This window comes from Mytilus trossulus, chromosome 12 (assembly GCF_036588685.1).
Source record: "Mytilus trossulus isolate FHL-02 chromosome 12, PNRI_Mtr1.1.1.hap1, whole genome shotgun sequence".
NCBI classification, from domain to species: Eukaryota; Metazoa; Mollusca; class Bivalvia; order Mytilida; family Mytilidae; genus Mytilus; species Mytilus trossulus.
The window spans coordinates 49,263,637-49,285,951 of record NC_086384.1 but is presented as its reverse complement, the minus strand read 5'-3'; the positions used below and the strand labels follow the sequence as shown (position 1 = coordinate 49,285,951).

The 22,315-nt window shown below is 32.4% G+C and overlaps 1 protein-coding gene, 1 long non-coding RNA gene and 1 pseudogene across 2 annotated transcripts in view; 2 read left to right on the top strand and 1 right to left on the bottom strand.

Moving 5' to 3' along the window:
- The window catches only part of LOC134692754 (glycine amidinotransferase, mitochondrial-like), a 647,170-nt gene that overhangs the window by 417,718 nt on the left and 207,137 nt on the right, over positions 1 to 22,315 (top strand). The window lies entirely within an intron of this gene.
- Positions 1 to 22,315, bottom strand: part of LOC134692750 (sialin-like) — a 66,033-nt pseudogene that overhangs the window by 1,219 nt on the left and 42,499 nt on the right.
- Positions 13,261 to 14,433, top strand: LOC134693668 (uncharacterized). Its single transcript, XR_010102432.1, has 2 exons — positions 13,261 to 13,609; positions 14,216 to 14,433. It is a non-coding gene; the product is annotated as an uncharacterized LOC134693668 (long non-coding RNA).

Sequence of the window (22,315 nt, the reverse complement as noted above, 5' to 3'; positions counted from 1 at the left end):
TTTTTAAGTGTCGAACCAGTCTATGGGCTTCACCGACCTAACAGGACATAAAAATAAAAGCCAAATACATCTAAGGCTACATTTACATTTTTGAATCGAAAAATTAGTTAAGTTTCTTAATGCAATCTTAATTTCTCATCCGACAATTTATGAAGGTTACTATGTTACTATGTTGTTTTATTAAATTGTTCGTTTCCATGTGTGTTGGTGCATGTTCCTGTTGTTCCTTTGTCTTCCTCTTATAGTTGATGTGTTTCCCTCGGTTTTTGGTTTGTAACCCGGATTTGATTTCTCTCAATATTTTTCTAATTTTTGATCACCTATTTATTATTTTTTCTTTTATATATAAACCATACCAGTTACGAAGTACTAACTACTGAGCTGGTGCACAACTTTAGGACTAATAGTTCAACAATTGAACTTAAAGTATTGTTCGTACTTAAAAACCTTCTTTAAAAACTTTAACTGTGAGAGGTAGATGTTTCCAACTGTTGTGGATTATTTGTCTAAATAGAAATCGGAGCACATTTTGTTTCTCAACTATTAAAATGAATTGGAAAATTCAAATAAAGGAAGATTACTCACATTTGGTGTAAGCTTACCTGCAACGATTGGAGCAATCATTCCTGGTATCGTTGCAAATGTGTTTGTTATTCCAAAAAGTACACCAGCATACCTAAATAAAAGTGTAACTTCACTTACTTGGGCCACATTGTACTTGTAAATCCTTGTGTTTAAAAGGCTAGTTTTATACTTGTACGAGGGAAATAGGTTAAACTGCAACTAAAATATATCAAACCGGCGTCTTATCGTCAGGAAATTTAAGTTTATGCCATTGGGCAAATAAATAATAACTTAAAAATCTTCAATTTCGTAGTTTTTTGGCCTTTTAAACATTTTTTATGTATTCGAGCGTCACTGATGAGTATTTTGAAGACCAAACGCGCGTCTGGTGTAAACATAAAATTGTAATCCTGGTATCTATAAAGAGTTTATTTACACAGTTGTCAACTAGAATGTGCTCTCCAAATCTAAATTTAAATGATTTTTATTTAAATTAAGCTTAACATAATTACTTCGGGGCAAAGTCATTGTGGTTAACTATAAATGCTGCTCTATTTAAACCAGTAAACATTACTGCAAGTGACAGGAAAGCAACAGCCATGTCACGGTGATCACATGACATAAAACCAGTAGCTACCAGGAAAACTGCTGCCCCTGTGAATGCTAAAACATAGGAAAGGGTATACAAGTTCAGTAAATCAAAACTGAAACAAATATTATAAAAATCATGTGAAATGACTTCTTTTTGAGAGTGATGCTAAAGATACCAGAGGGACAGTCAAACTCATTGTTCGAAAATAAACTGACAACGTCATGGCTAAAAAAGAAAATTATAAACAAATAAGAGTACACATGAAACAACATAGCAAACTAAAGACTAAGCAACACGAACCCCAACGAGCTCTTCTTATTCTTGTTTGTAGAAATTTGAATTATTCTGCAGATTTGAATGATTTGATATCTTTAAATTATGTTTCTAACGCCTACGTTTCTAACGCCTTATCAATAGAGGTAAAGGTGATGAAATAGGCAAACTTAAGTCATTTCAAAGTATTCAATAGATGAATCAAAGGTGAATACATGTTATTGTAAGGTAAATGTAGTTGTTTATACGACGAAATAACATAACCTTCTACGATAAATACCATCAAATTGTTCTCTCTCTGACATTTGATCTAATGAGTAAATAGTCTACATGAGTTTTGTGATATTATTGCAATGAAACAAACTTACCGATAGCACCAGTTGATCGTCTTGTTGCTGTTGTTGATAAAAAAAATCTACTTCGTATAAGATCAGTTATTTGTCCAGCAGCTAGTCCTGATATAGCTTGGCATAAGTACGGCAAAGCTGTCAGGAGACCATTCTGAAAGAAATGAAAATATTTTGAATAAACTCATCATGGAAAAGATAAACTTAAGGTAAAATTCTTAAATATAAAAACGAAGATGTGGTAAGATTGCCAATGAATCGAATTTCCACAAGGAACATATAACACAGAAATTGACAACTATAGGCTTAAAGTTGATTTTCGTTTATATGTCAAACAAAGTTTTTATTACATTAGAAACATCTGAGGTTAAGTATACATGGTATATATGGTAAGTTTTCAAAAATGAAAAAAAAACCCAACGAGTTCAGCCATTGGAGAGGATTAGTGGACGAATGTTTTCTGTTTTGCGAAAGAATGTGTATCGATTAATTAATGAATCTTAACACCCAGCCCCCTATAAATTGGTCTCATAGTTTTTGATAAGCAACAATTAAAACGAACGCACTTACACTCTTTATATTAAATTTCATAACAGACTTCATAAAATCTGGGAGGCTTGTTAGCAATGTATAGTTCGTCCAATTGTTACACATGTGTGCTGTTATGCAAGCTAGCAATGCTGGTGATCTTGCAAATTCAGTCCATGGCACTTTAGACGTCTATAGAATAAAATAAAACAATACGTACATTGTAGTACATCATCACTTAAGACATATTGATCCATTCTGCATTAAAAAAAGGCGAAAGATACTAGAGGGACAGTCAAAAATCATAGATTAAAAAAAATGACACCGCCCTGGCCAACAAAGAAAAAGTAGATATCATTCGTGAAAATGGAACAGAGTTGTTTCGACCTAAGGAACATAAGAAACACATCCGAAATCATCAGTGCAATCTCTTGAATGGAATTTTAAATGTGCGTATTGTTATGCATTTACTTTTCTACATTGGCTAGAGGTATAGGGAGAGGGTTGAGATCTCATTAACATGTTTAACCCCGCCGCATTTTTGCGCCTGTCCCAAGTCAGGAGCCTCTGGCCTTTGTTAGTCTTGGGTTTTTTTTATTTTAGTTTCTTGTGTACAATTTGGAAATTAGTATGGCGTTCATTATCACTGAACTAGTATATATTTGTTAAAGGGCCAGCTGAAGGACACCTCCGGGTGCGGGAATTTCTTGCTACATTGAAGACTTATTAGTGACCTTATGCTGTTGTTTTTTCTGTGGTCGGGTTGTTGTCTCTTTGACACATTCCCAATTTCCATTCTCAGTTTTGTTCCATACTCGATACAACTGCACCTTCGGATTACTGTCGGTTTTACATTAAAATTGTATTCACTTCACCATGGTTCTTACTGACCCTTGCTTTATTACAGAGGATTCAATGCTATATCAACAGTTCAATCTTCGTCATATCTATATTTCTATATAAGGTTGCTCAAAATAAAAGTGTCAATGATACAAAAACATATTAACGTAGTTTTATGAACCTAAGATTGATAGTAAACGAGAGGCGTGAGGATAAACCATATATAAGCATGTTTAAACGTTTTATAATGTATTTAAAAAATTAAAAAAGATGCTAACACAAATTGCACATGTCATAGAATAAGAAGATATTGTAAGATTGCCAACTCTCCACAAGAAACCAAATGAAACAGAAATTGAAAGCTGTTCGCCACCGTACGGCCTTCAGCTGTGAGCAAAGCCAATTTCACACAAACAGTTTTAACCGGATATGAAATGTCAATGTGAAACAATTCACACACGGAAACTAACGGCCCAATTTATGTACCAAAAGTGACAGGTAACTGTGGCTGTTTGGTTTATTCTGTAGATAATACTTACCCTTTTTGTTGTGTCAAAGTCTATGGAATTGATTATGTAATCTCTTTCCTGAGAAGATATCCGGGGGTGTTCTGAAGGTGTATCACGTGTCAGGATGAACCAGACTATCACCCAAATACACGAAAACCCACCTACAATATAAACTGCGATTCATGAAGTACTTTAAATTGTCTTATAATCTTCAATTAAAAGCAATTAAAAGACGAAGTTTTCTTGAATTAGTCAAAACTGTAAAATTACTGCAAACAACTGTTTGGAATCGTTATACTTTGACAATTATATTTGAATCAAATCAAGAACTCGCACTACCTTTAATTATCTTACAACATTGGTTAAGAAAAAAAATATAGAATAGTATTAATGAAACATATTTGTTTTTGTAAGACGGAACAATTTTAAATTTATAGAGCAAAAGAAGTTGGTAGGACAATAAAAGAAAAGTTGCTAAGTAAATGACACACTTAAAAGTATTTGTTTTCTGATATCTCTGACACATTTATGTTTTTTTTAAATGTTTTATTGATTTTCCAGTTCTGAAAACTATGGTGTAGAATTCACCAACAAAACTTACTACTTCTGGATCGATAACTTTTTAAATAATTCTGTTGTATGTACCTGTGATATAGAAAATGGAACCCCATCCATTGTCAAAGCCATATTCACACAAATAACCAGAAGAGGCAAATGTTGCAACTACACCAAACATAGTTCCTAAAATAATATATAAAAGTGGAACATAACATGATCATATATCTTATACTTGTACTCTTAAATATCACATATCAAATTAAACAATATACACTGTATGTATAAAAAGACAAACGAGACCAAAGAGACAACCGGAAATCATAATTCCTAGGATAAAGGAATGCAGTAGCAAACGCCGAAAAACGATTAAAAGACGAACATAAGTATTCAAAACACTACATACACACTACAAATAAGAAGTCCGAACTTAAAAGATCATATTTGATATTTAAAGCCGCAGGGTAAATAAATAATGCTTAACACATGTCTTGGTTATATATTCTTTGAATCATAGCTTTATATATGTTTCGAAGCACCTAAGTTAAAACCGATTAATTGATTTATAATGCTCAGTATGGAACCTTTCGATGTTGTTTTTCTCAGGAAATATGCACTATTATAATTATCTACAAGAAATCCTGTGATTTCTTTTACCTCATTTCATTTGTATGGCTCTCTCTAAGGCAATTTATGCAAAATATATTGTCTTGATAAAAAAGCGGATATTGTGTGTCAAATTCTTAAATCTTATCATTTTACACTTGGTAAATGGTGCATGTTTAGTTTTGAGTTTGTATCATTCACGTTCTTAAGTATGTAAAAAAGTAAAACAAAATCTACAGATCTCAAAAAGAAAATCAAAGTCCATGAAAACTTAAAATATCAAACGCTCATCCTTTTTTATATTCCTTTTTGTTATAGGTTTTCAAGATTTTTTTTTTTTTTTTTTCAAATTCACAAGTTTACATATGCATAATGATATATTTCCAATAAAATTGACATTTTATTGTTTTAAACAATAAGATATTTAAAGTTTACATTAGTGTTGCAAAGGATCTGCAATGATATCGGCTACGTTACATTTACGTGTCTATCAAACATACCTACAGAAGTAAACGTCATTAATTTATTTCTTTCTAAAGAGGGTGTCCATCGTCCCCATATTGACTGCATTGCTGGAAACACTGTACCCTGAAATAGGCAAGTTTTTAGGAAAGTTTAAGTGATAAACATTTAGAAGACACAACTTAAATAGGCAAGTTGTTGGCAGGTTTAAGGGATAAACATTCAGATGATACACCTTAAAAAGGCAGGTTTTTGGCAAGTTTAAGTGATAAACAATCAGAAAACACAACTTAAATAGTCAAGTTGTTGGCAAGTTTAAGAGATAAACATTCAAAAGATACAATTGCAAGTTTGTAAATATTAAGTAATGAACATTTTGAAGTTTGTTCGATTTTTTATTAAGTTTAGATACACTGCTTATAGTCGGAACATTTGCTATACTTCATTATCAGATTGGCTAATCAACTAATCTAGACATGGATATTATCAAAATATCCGCGAATATAATGTAAGAAATACTCGATATCGATAATGGTAGTGCGGTTCTGAAATTTGGCATAATTTTATGATATACACTTTATATAAGGTTACTTTCAAACATTTAAGCTTCGAACATCCTTGAAAAAGTTTTATTTGTCGAAATCCACATTTAGCAGTGTAAATGGTACCGTAAATGCTATTTTAGGACCAAAACATTTATTTGTAATGTGAACATTATAATTAATCAACAGAATGAACACACATTTCTATTTTATAACATATTCGTGATATTATAGTCTAAACCTTGGTTTGTATTTAATATTATGCCATCTGTGAAAATGGTTATCACGTGTACCAGGATTATAATTTAATGCGCCAGACGCGAGTTTCGTCTTCATAATACTCACCAGTGACGCTCAGATCAAAATATTTATATGGCCAAACAAATACTAGGTTGAAAACCATTAAGAACCCAACATTCCAAAAAGGTGTGCAAAATACGGCTAAGGTAATCTATGCCTGGGATAATGTATTCAATTTATATGTGAATAAAATCTACAAGTAGTACATTCAAATGTATTTTTATGGGTGAATTCTATTTGTTTGACTTACTGTCGCTAGTCCAATTATTACACGTAAGACAAATACTAAAATGACTGATGTCCTAGCACAAATTGGCGTCAAAATAGTGCAGATAGATGAGACTGCCATAGCAACGCCAAATACACGTCTCCCACCATAACGGTCTGCAAACCAACCTCCTAACACTTGTGTACATATATATCCATAGAAAAATGAAGCTAGAATTGAAGATCTCGTAGTTTTGTCCCAGTCAAACTCAGCATGCTGCAATATACATTTATACAGATCACCCCTAGTGTTTGGTAGGGTTCGTTTTGCTTTTTCTTTGGTTTTGTCTGTTGTGTCATGTGTCTAATATTGCCTGTCTGTTTGTCGTTTTCATTTTTTAAATGCTTTTAGCCATGTAGTTTTCAGTTCATTTTCGATTTATGAGTTTGACTGTCCCTCTGGTATCTTTCGTTCCTCTTTTATACAGAAAACAAAGGAACATGTGACAATTTATGGAAATGTCTGTGTCTTGCCACTATCAATTTTTGGTATTTTTGTCATTTAGCTCTTCAACGCTTTCGGTACTTATACATCCTTGGATTTCAAATGTTTGGCTTTGAGCTTTCCTGATGAAGGTACATCAGAAAAGCGACTCAGACGCATTGATATTATTAAACATGTTGTTTTCAGTTTTTTTCAACATACATCGCTATGTATCACACTAGTCAGTTTTAATGCTGGATGAACACGGAGTACTAAAAAAAAACGCCGACTTTCGGCAGGACAACTAACAGTCCTCGGCAATTACGATTGGAATCATCAACAACTCTAGTGAGGAGTGCAGATGAACTACTTTAAACCTCGGTCGTGGACGTAATTTTACATATTGTGAAAGGTATAACTAATCAAAATAAAGATGATGGGCTCTATACATAGCTAGTTTTGCCAATGAGAAAGAAGAAATATCATTCAAAGTCCAAATGTTATAGATTTAAGGAATAGCAGGTCAACTCATTACAACCTTCTATCTTCTAGCAGATATTTTGCAAGCGTGTATACATGTAAGTTATATTTCCGTATATACTTAATAGACACGTTTCTGTATGCCACGCACTTTGTCATAATGTCTTTTTCTTGTATAATTTTTTATTTTGTCTCAAAATAATGTACGATTTTAGTATTTGTCAGAAAATGAATATATTTGTTATACCTTATTAAATACTGTTTGGCTTTCTGCATCACCTTGTCACGTATTTGTATCTATCATAGTCCCGTTATTTTCTGAGGTTGAATTAACATTCCTAACCATACATACTATAGCAACACTCAAATTAACTCTTACGGCATACACTAACACAACTCCAAAGAATGAAGAGTATGCCAGAATCCAGCGCTGAGAACAACAACATGGAACATCTGTAATTAAAATCAAGTGTTGTAAACGATTGACTTTCACTAAGGGTTTTTTATTTTGTTTTCGCAATTTCATCGTGAACACTATTTATCCCCTCGAGCAAACTAGATTATGTTAAAAATATATGAGACATGAACAATTTAACACGATAATTTCCGCGAAATATATAATGATAACTATACAGCATATCTTCGATAGCAATGACAGGATGTTCTTTTTGACTAATTTTGTTCGAAAAAAGGGTTAGACATATTAACAAAGGAATACAAAAACAAAGGTCTCAAAAAGGAAAACATGCATGTGTGACTCATTTCAAATGAAAATAATGGTGATCAATCCTGCAGAATGTGTAAAAGCATCTTGCACGGGAATAGTGACGTCAATGCGTGTCCTGGTTCATTTCTTAAAAAAAAACATATTTGTTTGATTTGATTTTTAACAAAATTGAATTTTCTCTCGAATTTGTGTCAATTCCTTTGCCTTTGTTTAAAACCGAGGTAGACACATTAAGGAATAAATAAAATAAAACAGCTCCGGTCTACATAAAAAACACGCATAAGTGAAACATCAATTTCAAAGAAAACTAATGGTGCTCTATCCTGCAAAATGTGAAAAGAACATATTGCTCGTGAGTGATGACGTCACTGCGAGTTCTTGTCCGTTTCGTTAAAAAGACAATTGTTAGGTTTGATTCTATAAGTTTTTGTCATTTCAGAATATTGTCTGATTGGCATTTGTAAACTAACCCCCCACCAATAAGAATGGTGAAAAAATAGAATCCATAACTAATTTTATTATGTATTCTTTGTTTTGAAAATATGAAATATATGTTATGAAATGTTACCTTGTAATTTTTCTTTTTGTTGATTACACGTGTCATGCTTGACATGTTCTTCCATCAATTCCATAACAGTTAAATTTTCCTCTTTTATCAACATCACCTAAATACTAGATATTCCAGTCATTTTATCATTATATATTAGCTGATTAAGTTTACAATGTATTTCAATGCGTAAAACATATAAAACAACATAAATATCAATTTACTTAATATTGACATTAATGATCGTTCGTCCGGATATTCTTTCTACCGGTGATAGAAATGAACATGTTAAAGTAAGGATGTAAATACGCCGAATGTAGATTGTCAAAAACTTTATAGATTTGCATATTCAATGTGCGCAATTGATATGCAACTACAGATTTTAGTTTATGCAATCATTTGTAAGAATAATATAACCAACAAACAATTGAAATTTCAAAATTGGCTGATTATTTTTCATGACATTTATTCAACAAGATTTAACAATATTCAATAATATAAAATTTAACAAATTAAACAAAACCAACATCAACAAACTTGATGACAATTGATCACTGAAGGGAAACCAAACAGTAAATGCAAAAAAATTTCTAGCTGCTTGGCAGTTCCTTAACAGCTCAATGAACAATATTTGAACAAATCACTGCCGATTGAATCATGTTGATGATGACATCCAACGCACTTTTCATATTGAACGAAATGCCATGATGATAGATAATATTTTGTTTTAATTTTTGACTACATATTCCTTGATTTTTCAGGTTTCATTGAATCTGAAACGTTGAAACGTCTGACAGTGTTGATGATACATGACAATCTAATTGGAACATTCAACATATGTGGATCTGTTCACCAAGTAATCTGAAAAATAATTAAAATCAGCAGCAATTTTGATTATTAAAGGAAGGGAGGGAGGATTGTGCAATCTTGATGAAAAATGAAAATTGGGCGTGTACACGTGTTAAAATCAACGTCCACGAGGCGCTTCAAAGCATATTTTTTTGTATGCTTATTCTTTCGTATGTTTAAATATATTATGGTTGTAGGGATTTAAATGGCAAACCGTAAATAATGAACTGACTGTACATTTGAAACACAATTAACAAATACATATATTGTGAATGGGCGGAGGATCGAGAAGAGATTATTGCTGAAAATCCAGCAATCGACACAGATACAGATTCAATTATGATGAAATGATGTAGATTAGCTGAACATTTTGATCAGGATCACTTTATATAAATTGCTCAAAATCATAGCGATTTGTTGATTAACAGTTTTAAGATTACTAAAAGAAATAAAGATGGATATGTACCACATACTTGGATACAAGCTCATAAAGTATTATCAGAATAAAAAATGTTTTTTCAAGTTTTATAACTCTTTAAAAGACTTGAAATCCCGAAGATCTGTGCAACGTCATCCTAACAATAAAACTGATATTCTATATTTAGTCTCCTTACATTTTTTAATTTTTAGAAAACATAGCAAAACATAAACGAAATGTTCTTAAAGAATGTTGATGGTTAAATTTAGCCCAGTACTTTAAAAAAAATTTTTTTTTAGACGTTTTCGATATGAACGGCAGACTCGCAATTCAGTTCCTTATGCTTTTGTTATTATGTGGTTCCTATTGTTTATGATGATGAGTCCGACTTGGTTCAATCTATTTGTATAATTTGTTCTTATGTTTTGCTTATACAAAATATTGGTATATTGTTAATGTTCCCAGTGAGGAATTAAAACAGTATTACAATACGAAGGCATAATATATAATTGCCCATGAGACAACTTTCCACAACAGTTCATATCGATAGGATGTAAGTAAGTACAGGCAATCGTACGGCCTCCGTCAATGTATAAACCAAGTCCGCTTAATGAATAATGCGAAGCAAATCAAATGAGAAAAGTAGGGACAACTCAGAAATTTTCCGAGTGGGATATTTGAATTATGAATTATGCATGCTTTGTCTGAAGAGTTGATAAATCTGCACATACGATTGTTCTGGCAAACAATAAGGTTGGATGGAAGGGTTGGTGCACTCAAATATGTTTAACCCGCCACATTATGTTCCTCCCTTATATCAAGAGCCTCTTAACTTGAAAATTGAACAGAACATAATTGGGTTTGACAAGTAAGGTTATATTTTCGGTAACACCGTAACATCTACTATAAAATCGACAATTGTTGTTTGGACCTTGTATAGCTCCATGTAGATTTTGTGGTACAGGCTGACTGTTTCGTCATTGGCGGGGAGTCGTTTCATTGGTGATAATCTAACCATATCTTATCATGCTTAATAATATCAAACATATAATTGCAGTATGAATTTAACATACACCAAGAATATAATATTTCGTTTATATACCTGACTTGGATCATGCATTTTTTTCTGAAGAATAGATGACTTTTGGTTGTTAATTGTTGGGATTTGTTATTTTGTGTTGGGGGTGCTGGAGGTTTAAATACAGAGCTGTTATTTAATTCACGCTTACCTTAGATATCGTTTTATTCCTATTTACGAAGAACGTGTGTGTTAATAGTCAAAAACAATTCTTACTACCGACAAGGTTAGAAAATACGAATAATCACACCATTACTATCACAATCCTATTATCATTTTTGTAATGGTTAGAAAATACTCCAAATTACCCCATTACAAACTTTTCTGCTGTTGTTTTTTTTTTATTTGGTCGGGTTGTTGTCTCTTTGACACATTTCCCATTTCCATTCTCAATTTTATTAATTCCAATTTTATATTCTGGTTTTATGAATTAACATTTGACGTCACTTTAAGTGGCTTTGGTACATTCGTGTGATATGACGAACAGTTCGTAAGTGTATTGGGATGATCTGGTCATGTAGTTACTTACTGATATATAATGATTATATTCATGTATGTATTTGCCCTGAGTGTTCTTTATAGCTCACCTCGCCCACTGGGCCAAGTGAGCTTTTCCAATCACTTGGCGATCGTCGTTCTGCGTCCGTCGTCGTTAACTTTTACAAAAATCTTCTCCTCTGAAACTACTGGGCCAAATTTAACCAAACTTGGCCACAATCATCATCGGGATATTTTAAAAAATGTGTGGTGTGACCCGGTCAACCAATCAAGATGGCCGCCATGGCTAAAAATAGAACATAGGGGTGAAATGTAGATTTTAGCTTATGAATCTGAAACCGAAGCATTTAGAGCAAATCTGACGAGGGATTAAATTGTGTATCAAGTCAAGATCTATCTGCCCTGAAATTTTCAAATGAATCAGACAAACAGTTGTTGGGTTGTTGCCCCTGAATTTGGAATTTTAAGGAAATTTTTGCCGCTATTGGTTATTATCTTGAATACTATTATAGATAGAGATAACCTTTAATCAACAATAATGTTCAGCAAAGTAAAATCTACAAACAAGTCAATAGAACCAAAATAGTCATTTGATCCCTTAAGGAGTTATTACCCTTTAGTCATTTTTTACCAATTTTTTCGTAAATTTTTGTAATCTTCTACAAAAACTGGACCAAATTTAATAAAAGTTAGCCAAAATCATTATTAGGGTATATAGTTTTAAAATGTGTGCAGTTACCAGGCCAGTCAACCAAGATGGCTGCCATGGCTAAAAATAGAACATAGGGGTAAAATGTAGATTTTTGCTTATTACCCTGAAACCAAAGCATTTAGAGCAAATTTGACAAGTGGTTAAATTGTTTAACAAGTCAATACCTATCTGCCCTGAACTTTTCAGATGAATTGTACAACTGGTTGCTGGGTTGCTGCCCCACAATTGTTAATTTTTAAAGAAATTTTGCCATTTTTGGTTATTTTCTTGAACACCATTATAGGTAGTAAAAGATAAACTGTAAACAGCAATAATGTTTAGCAAAGTAAGATCTACAAATTATTCAACATGACCGAAATGATTAGTTGACCTCTTAAGGAGTTATACTTGGGGCAGTATTTTTGTATAAAAGTTGTTGGTTTCCTTTGAAAATAGGATTGAAAAGAAAACACGACATTCAGTTAGAAAATCTTATTTTGAAAATAGAAATTAAAATTTTTAAAAAGATCATACTTTTCATATCAACAAGTACATGTATATACATTTGTTGTTTTTAACATCAAATATTTTAAAAAGAGGTGTCAATATTTACACACCAAACAATAAGTTGTCATAAATCACGTATGTTGAAGCTGGGGTTAATTAACGGATAAAGCTAAGATGTCAAATCAAGCTGAGATTTATTTCCGGTTTAGATTTATAATCTTTTATTCGTCAGCAATACAGCTTATAGAATTATAAATATTACAAATATTCAATTACATCAGTGAAATATATTAACATTTAAACAATTAGTCAAAAATTCATATAAGTAAGTATACCCATAACAGTACAGCAGAGTATTTTAAACATAACACATTAAGCATTCCTAATGCCAGAAAAATTCCCTAAATTGTTAAGTTCCTTAACATTATGAAAAGATAGTAGTTGTACGAGTTCAAAATTTGAAGGTTTTCTCAAATAATATGGTTTGATAAATTTCTTTTGAAGTTCATTATTCTTTTCACATACTAAAATAAAATGATATTCATCTTCAACTACTTGTTTATCAAACATATTACAGAATCTCAGATGTCTCTCAATATTTTAAAATCGATCAGTATTATATTCAAACAGCGACAGGTATGCGATGTTTACAAATAAATGGTTTATAAATATAATTAACAGCATGATCTAAATAACAAAATGTAACAGGCACGTGTCAGACGGTTCATCGATTTTCGGCATATCAAAGAAAAACGGACACGTGTCTAAATAATGTTGAATATCTTGTTTATTTATGATTATTTTCCGATACAATTTGAAATTTATGCATTTAATATCATATGTAAAAATAATACATATTACAGCACTTCTTCTAGTCCTTCAAGAGTGGCATTGTATAGTCCTTAGTGCACTCAGGAATCCTTCACCAAAGATTTAACAGCTGAATGTCCTGAATAGGAGCACGTTTCCTATGACATTAATATGCAGAGAAGCATTTTGTGAAAGGTAATTATTTACAAAAATATATTTTGATTTATCATGAAATAGAAAAATATACATACAAAAACGTTATATGGTTATGTCATAACACTGATGTTACGCGACATTTCTCCTCGAATCATCGTCCCAGTCAGCAAAAAACACAAAATAGCAAACACGCACTAGACCAAAAATAATTTGATAACAGCGACCTATGATAGATACTTGTTACAGTTTAAGAATACCGAAATATATTTTTTTTTATCTTGATGCCAATACAATCTTCAATTCATTGTCGGGTTTACAAGAACGAATTCACAGACCTTTGTTTCATATTGATTAAAAAAAGTATCTAGACTAAATATTGACTGATTTCCATATATCTGTTTCAACTGAACCTAATACTGGTACAATAGAAAATGAGTTCCAAAACCGAAAGTCATTGAAATTTTCTGACGATCTTCCGTATCTTCCAAGAAAAATGGTATGCCACATATTAAAGTGCATGTCGTAATGCTAAACCTTCACATCACATTTTATTTGTTTGTTCAAAATAGGTGTTTGAGAAAAGGGAATTGCATGCATTGATTCATTCTTATTTATTGAGTGTACATTCTTATATTTCTAATTCAGCAGTGACAAAACCCTTTAAAGGTATCTAAAGGCGACTTTGCCAAAAATCCTGGCAGAATCCAGCCTACGGATCTGAAATGGAGTACTGGGTACGGCTCAACAGACCCTCATGCACATGATCCAAAGTTGTAGTGAGGACGGAACCTTTTTGGGAAAGCATGGCCTATATTTCATTTAATTTCATCCGTTTGTCTTTTGATTAAATCACGTTAATGATACGTAATATTCTTGTTTTTTTTTCTTTCAAATTTCCAATTGTTACGTCATAAAAAGGCTTTATATATAAAGTGATGGGGTAAGATTGCTAATGAGAAAACTCTTTAGAAAACGCTAAAATTAAGAACAAAAGTTCAGCAATGATCAAAGCGTGTACCACTTATCAGCTATAATAAAAGGTCCATCAATGACAAATGTTAAACAATTTAATCGAGAAAAACTAATCAGAGTTATACACAAAACAATAAACCAAAAAGCAAATATGTGACTTAGCAAGTTAGCAACAAACGACACTGAACAACAGGTTCCTAACTTAGTTCATATCCATACATACAGAATGCGACGGTGTTAAACATGTTAGCGGGCGCCAAACTCTCCGCTTACCATGTTCATTATGTTGTTTCCACTAAAACTAGATGAAATTATATTTAATTACTTCCTTTTAACCAACAGTATGCTGCGATAATTGCATGTTCAATATCCCCCTACAAACTTATCAATCATTACTGAAAATCATTAATAAAAAAGTAATAAATTTGATCCAGACCATGAGTATTTGGACAACACGCGTATGGTCCGGACCGTATGCGTATACTCGTGACCATATGAGTATTTGGACAATACGCGTACGGTCCGGACCGTATGCGCCACGTATGCGTATACTTGTACGGTCTAGTTCAAGCTGGAACATATCTTTTATTGGATTTTAAAAATCAATTTTATTACAATTACATGAATAAGATGAATAAGTGAACATTGGATTTTAATTGAAATTAAGTATTTATTTAATTGTCTATATGAATCCTTATTTTTTATTACTTAATTTATTTCCATAGATTTCTTTTTTTATTGATTTTATTAATTTCGGTCCAGTATTTTTGTCGGTTTTTGTGGTAAAGTTCGTGAACATTCTCAGAAGAGGATCTTCAAACATTATGATTACTTCCAATAACTTCAATTTCAATGATTAAAAGTTAATTCCATGTAATTTGATAAATACAGGAGATTAACAGATTGAAATAATCTGTCTTTTTTAGATAGTTAAAGTATTTAGTTTTTTTTCAGTTTACAATTTAACTTTTAAAATTGATTCGAGATTTCTGTTATCTTGATCTGTAATATATATTTTAGTCTAATCAGTGAACTTGGTTAAAATTAGCCAGACCGTAAGAGTATTTTGAAAAAGTACACATACGGTCCAGACCCCACGAGTATTTTGAAAAAAAGTACACATACGGTTCATACCGTACGCGTACGGTCCAAATACTCATATGGTCCAGAACATACTAACATAAATTATAATATAGTAATTTATGTGTCATTTGGACTATTGTAAAGCGTTATCACTCCTACCACGTCTTTTTTTTCACAATTTGATTAATTTGGAACTCTCTTTGTAGTTGAAAACAGCAATTTGTATTCTGAGAAATAAAACAATTTATTGTAGTTATTAATTTCTCAATGACAGGGTTTCATTATAAGGAATTGCTACTCGTTTGAAATTTGTCAACGTTCAGAATATTCATGACATAAAGTTGTCGTACTTTTCAAACATTTTACTGTGTACAAAGTTTCAAATAATTGTTCGATCCTTAAATTTAACTGTCTTGTGTAGAGAAATATCGTTGCCTTGATGGCATCTAAAATTTTCGGTGGTTTCCTTTTTCTGGTGTTAAAACATGTCTGGACAATGGATGGACATCTCAATACGTTCTCTAATAGACCGTTAAAAGAAATCTGGACATATCCGTAGTGATTAAAATTACAATTCAATTGGTCACATTTGACCGGAGTCGAACTATTAATTCAGTTTTGATACTTTAACCTGCAGTGGCCAATATTTCATTCACTTTCAGGACGATCGATGACGAAAAATATAACCGAATCTACCAAGATGATTGGTTTAAATCTAAATAAATGACAGACCGTAGAAAAACTGTGCGTTGATATGACCTGTACATATATAATCTTAATTTTATAGTTTAACATAAATTATAAAATATACAACTTAAAAATAGTTAAAACGGGTTAATTTGAGCTGTATAGTCTTTGCTTGATTTAATTGAAAATTATTTTTTCTTCTGTTGTAAAACATATTTTCGGGAAAAAGTAGCAAATGATGGGTGCAGATTTGTACTGAAAAAAGATATGGTATTATTTTTAAAAAATCTGAAATATTCTTACCACAGTAATTGATAAGCGCAGGTGTTCAGATCACAATTAACGTTCGTCCTGTTTAATGTGTTATTCTTTGCTTGATTTAATTGTAAATCATTTTTTTTCTGTTATGAAACATTGTTTTCGGGAAATAGTAGCAAATAATGGGTGCAGATTTGAACGGAAAATAGATATGGTATTATTTTAAAAAAATCTAAAATATTCTTACCACAGTAATTAATAAGCGTATGTGTTTAGATCACAATTAACGTTCATCCTGTTTATTGTGTAAACCCAGTTGAAACGTTGAGCAATGAATTATAGATGACATCATGAGTTTTATGGTTGTTTATGAACGGAAAGATCAGACTGATGGTCACCATGTCAGCTTGGCTCAAACCTTACGCATGTTCTTTTAGTGGACATTTTATTCTCCCCCAAAAAATAGTTGTTTAAACACCTTAAATCTAATAAGATAATAGTATTACCACCTGCAACACATTTCAACCCAAATGTTTCACAGAACGCCTTATATAAAACAAATACATAAAAGAAAAGGATGACGACAATCAGTTTAAAATGTTTCAATATAAATAATTCTACAAACAATATATTAATGACGCTCGGTTTTGTTTATTATATTACTTTTGTCATAAAAGATGTCTTAAACATTTTTTCATAGAAAAATATAACATATGATCTTAAATGATGAATTAATTAGTAACAACCATACCTTAAAAAATAAAATGTACAAGTAGTTGAGTTGTACACCCTTTACTGTATTGTATGTGTGAAATATTAAGGTAAGATTGATTAAAAATTGTTTTTGGCGCGTTTTCAAAAAATCAAGAACGTTACAATTTTAGTTAGGCCAAACATCACTTCAATGTTCGCTCATTTCATTTTCATCATATATCTATAATTATATCAATACAATACTAACATTACACACAAAAACATGAAAATCTACTTCGGGAGGTAATAAATATCCGTATGTCGGGTAGGATCGATTTAAATTGTTTTTGGCTGACGTTCGAGTGATTTATAGTAAGGAACGATTCTTGCATGTAGGAGTGACCCTAACCAAACAACAAGACAACAAATACACCGAAAACGAGGCAAAAATGGGGGAAAAAAGTAAATTAACCTTGACGTCATAAATCGACGTCATTGGTGTTACCGTGGAAAATTTATATTCAGGTACATGGACGATAGTCCAAGCCTTATATTCACCTCTCGTAATTTTTGCAGCAATAAATAAAATATTTCATAAAAATAATTTCCTTTGTTTTTACCAAATGACATGGCGAAACATTTATAGCCATATAATGAAATAATTAAACTCTGGTTTGATTGGATTCAGATTGTGTGTATTAGCCTTTAATGACAACTTATGGTACTTATAATTTTAGTAAATCTCAATAGTTACAGAAGTTTTGAAGTATCCTGGTGAATTGAATTAACATTACTCTAGGTTCCGATGGATGAAAGTCCGGACATATCCGGATTATGGATTGAAATCCCAATAAGTTCCCGACGAAAGAAGTGGTATAATGACTATTTCGTCGTTTTCTCTATCTTTGACCATGAACGAAAGTCCGGAAATATACGGATTACCTATGTATATCTCAATAAGTTTCTTCAGACCAGCGAAAGTAGTCCGGAGTAGTACAATAACAATTTTGCTAGATTTCCTTTCACTTCCAATAAATATTCAGATATGACCGGATCATGGGTGGAAATTTCAATTGATTTCTTCAGATCGATGAAAGAAGTCTGGAAATAATCAGAGTGGTAAACTACTAACACAATTTCGTTTGTTCCCCTTTGAATGAGGACGACAGTCCAGACGTATACGTATTATAGGTGGAAATCTCAATAATTCCCTCCGACCGGATAAAGAAGTCCGGAAATATCCGGAGTGGTATAAAAGCAATTTTGCAGGTTTTTATTTGACCAAGATTAATGCCAAGACAAATACGAGTTTAAGAAAGAAATCTCAATAAGTGAACTTAGACTGCCTAAATATTCGGTCCTGAATATCGGAAGTGATATGATAATCATTTCGCAATATTCCCTATGACCTCCGTGGAATATCCGGACATAACTGCATTATGGGTGGTAATCTCAAGTTCCCTCAGACTGGTAAAAAAAAGAGTGTAATTACACGGAGTGGTTATAGTAATAACTTTGTTGGTTTACCTTTTACCGGGTTTGAAAGTCCGGATATTTCCGGATTTTTGGTGAAAATCTCATTAAATTCCCTCTGACCGGTGGTACAAGTCCGGAAATATCCGGAGCGAAAAATTACAAAATTTGTTAATTTCCATTGGACCGGAGATAAAGGTCTGGACCAATCCAGATTATGCTTTATTGCCACTAAGTTCTTTTGCATACACTGGATAATTTTCATAAGTCTACATTTTCAATAAGGTCATAAAAAACAAATATGCCCCCCCCCCCCCCCCAAAAAAAAAGAAGAGACCAAATACACCGAAAACAAGAAGAAAATAAAAATAAAATATATTAAGGTACTTGGACGCTAGTCTAAGCCTTATAATCACCTCTCGTAATTTTTGCCGCAATAAATAAAATATTTTATCAAAAATAATTTCCTTTGTTTTTACCAAATGACATGGCGAAACATTTATAGCCATATAATTTAATAATTAAACTCTGGTTTGATTGGATTCAGATTGTGTGTATAAGCCTTTAATGGCAACTTATGGTAGTAGTAAATCTCAATAGTGACTGAAGTTTTGAAGTATCCTGGTGAATTGAATTAACATTACTCTAAGTTCCGATGGATGAAAGTCCGGACATATCCGGATTATGGATTGAAATCCCAATAAGTTGATTCGGACCGACGAAAGAAGTGGTATGTCCAGAAATATACGGATTACCTATGTATATCTCAATAAGTTCCTTCAGACCAGCGAAAGTAGTCCGGAGTAGTACAATAACAATTTTGCTAGATTTCCTTTCACTTCCAATAAATATTCAGATATGACCGGATCATGGGTGGACATTTCAATTGATTTCTTCAGATCGATGAAAGAAGTCTGGAAATAATCAGAGTGGTAAACTACTAACACAATGTCGTTTGTTCCCCTTTGATTGAGGACCAAAAAGTCCAGACGTATACGTATTATAGGTGGAAATCTCAATAATTCCCTCCGACCGGATAAAGAAGTTCGGAAATATCCGGAGTGGTATAAAAGCAATTTTGCAGGTTTTTATTTGACCAAGATTAATGCCAAGACAAATACGAGTTTAAGAAAGAAATCTCAATAAGCGTACTTAGACTGCCTAAATATTCGGTCCTGAATATCGGAAGTGATATGATAATCATTTCGCAATATTCCCTATGACCTCCGTGGAATATCCGGACATAACTGCATTATGGGTGGTAATCTCAAGTTCCCTCAGACTGGCAAAAAAAGAGTGTAATTACACGGAGTGGTTATAGTAATAACTTTGTTGGTTTACCTTTTACCGGGACCGGGCTGAAGTACGTCCATTATTCATAGTTCATTATTCATTATTCAATAATGAATAATGAAATAGTTCATTATTCACTATTCAATATTGAAAAATGAATAATGAATAATGAAATGGTTTATGTTTCATTATTCAAATTGAAGCGGTGAATAGTGAAAAAAAATATTAAAAAATTTGACCGTGACACAATAGCTATATTTTGATTCGCAATGACCATAAGAGGGTTTACGGACGACCTAAATGCCACAATATGCATAAAAATGAGGATATATACAAAAAAGAAGATGGTATTATTGTCAATGAGACAAACATCCACAAAAGACAAAAATGACACAGACATCAACAACTATAGCTCACCGTACAGCCTACAACAATGAGCAAAGCCCATACCGCATAGTCAGCTACAAAAGGCCGCAATAAGACAATGTAAAACAATTTAAACAAGACAACTAACGGCCTTATTTATTTTAGAAAATGAACGAAAAACAAATATGTAACACATAGACAAACAACAACCACTAAATTACAGACTCCTGACTTGGGACAGACACATTCATAAATAATTCAACGGGGTTAAACATGTTAGCCAATTTTGAATAATGGAATGGACTGCTGGTACCCTTCAGCCCCTAATTATAGATAAACCTTATATCTCAATCGAAAGCTAATTACGAGAGTAACATAATGTATATAGTCAACATGTTCCGCAACGCATATTAGAGGACTTGAATGTCGAAATACGCGTGAAAGTTAAGAAATAGCCAATTTTGAATAATGAAATGGATATTTTGAATAATGGAATGGACTGCTGGTACCCTTCAGCCCCTAATTATAGATAAACCTTATATCTCAATCGAAAGCTAATTACGAGAGTAACATAATGTATATAGTCAACATGTTCCGCAACGCATATTAGAGGACTTGAATGTCGAAATACGCGTGAAAGTTAAGAAATAGCCAATTTTGAATAATGAAATGGATATTTTGAATAATGGAATGGACTGCTGCGACCCTTTTGCCCCTAATGATAGATAAACTTTATACCTCATTCGAAAGCTTATAACGAGAGGAACAAAATGTATATAGTCAACATGTTCCTCAACGCATATTAGAGGACTTAAATGTAGAAATACGCGTGAAAGTTAAGAAATAGCCAATTTTGAATAATGAAATGGATATTTTGAATAATGGAATGGACTGCTGCGACCCTTTTGCCCCTAATTATAGATAAACTTTATACCTCATTTGAAAGCTTATAACGAGAGGAACAAAATGTATATAGTCAACATGTTCCGCAACGCATATTAGAGGACTTAAATTTCGAAATACGCGTGAAAGATAAGAAATAGCCAATTTTGAATAATGAAATGGATATTTTGAATAATGGAATGGACTGCTGCGACCCTTTAACCCCTAATTATAGAAAAACCTTATACCTCATTCGAAAGCTTATAACGAGAGGAACAAAATGTATATAGTCAACATGTTCCGCAACGCATATTAGAGGACTTGAATGTCGAAAAACGCGTGAAAGTTAAGAAATAGCCAATTTTGAATAATGAAATGGATATTTTGAATAATGGAATGGACTGCTGCGACCTTTTAGCCCCTAATTATAGATAAACCTTATACCACATTCGAAAGCTTATAACGAGAGGATCAAAATGTATAAAGTCAACATGTTCCGCAACGCATATTAGAGGACTTAAATGTCGAAATACGCGTGAAAGTTAAGAAATAGCCAATTTTGAATAATGAAATGGCTATTTTGAATAATGGAATGGACTGCTGCGACCCTTTAACCCTTAATTATAGAAAAACCTTATACCTCATTCGAAAGCTTATTACGAGAGGAACAAAATGTATATAACCAACATGTTCCGCAACGCATATTAGAGGACATAAATGTCGAAATACGCGTGAAAGTTAAGAAATAGCCAATTTTGAATAATGAAATGGATATTTTGAATAATGGAATGGACTGCTGCGACCATTTAACCATTAATTATAGAAAAACCTTATACCTCATTCGAAAGCTTATTACGTGAGGAATAAAATGTATATAGTCAACATGTTCCGCAACGCATATTAGAGGACATAAATGTCGAAATACGCGTGAAAATTAAGAAATAACAAATTTTGAATAATGAAATGGATATTTTGAATAATGGAATGGACTGCCGCGACCTTTTAGCCCCTAATTATAGATAAACCTTCAAGCTCATT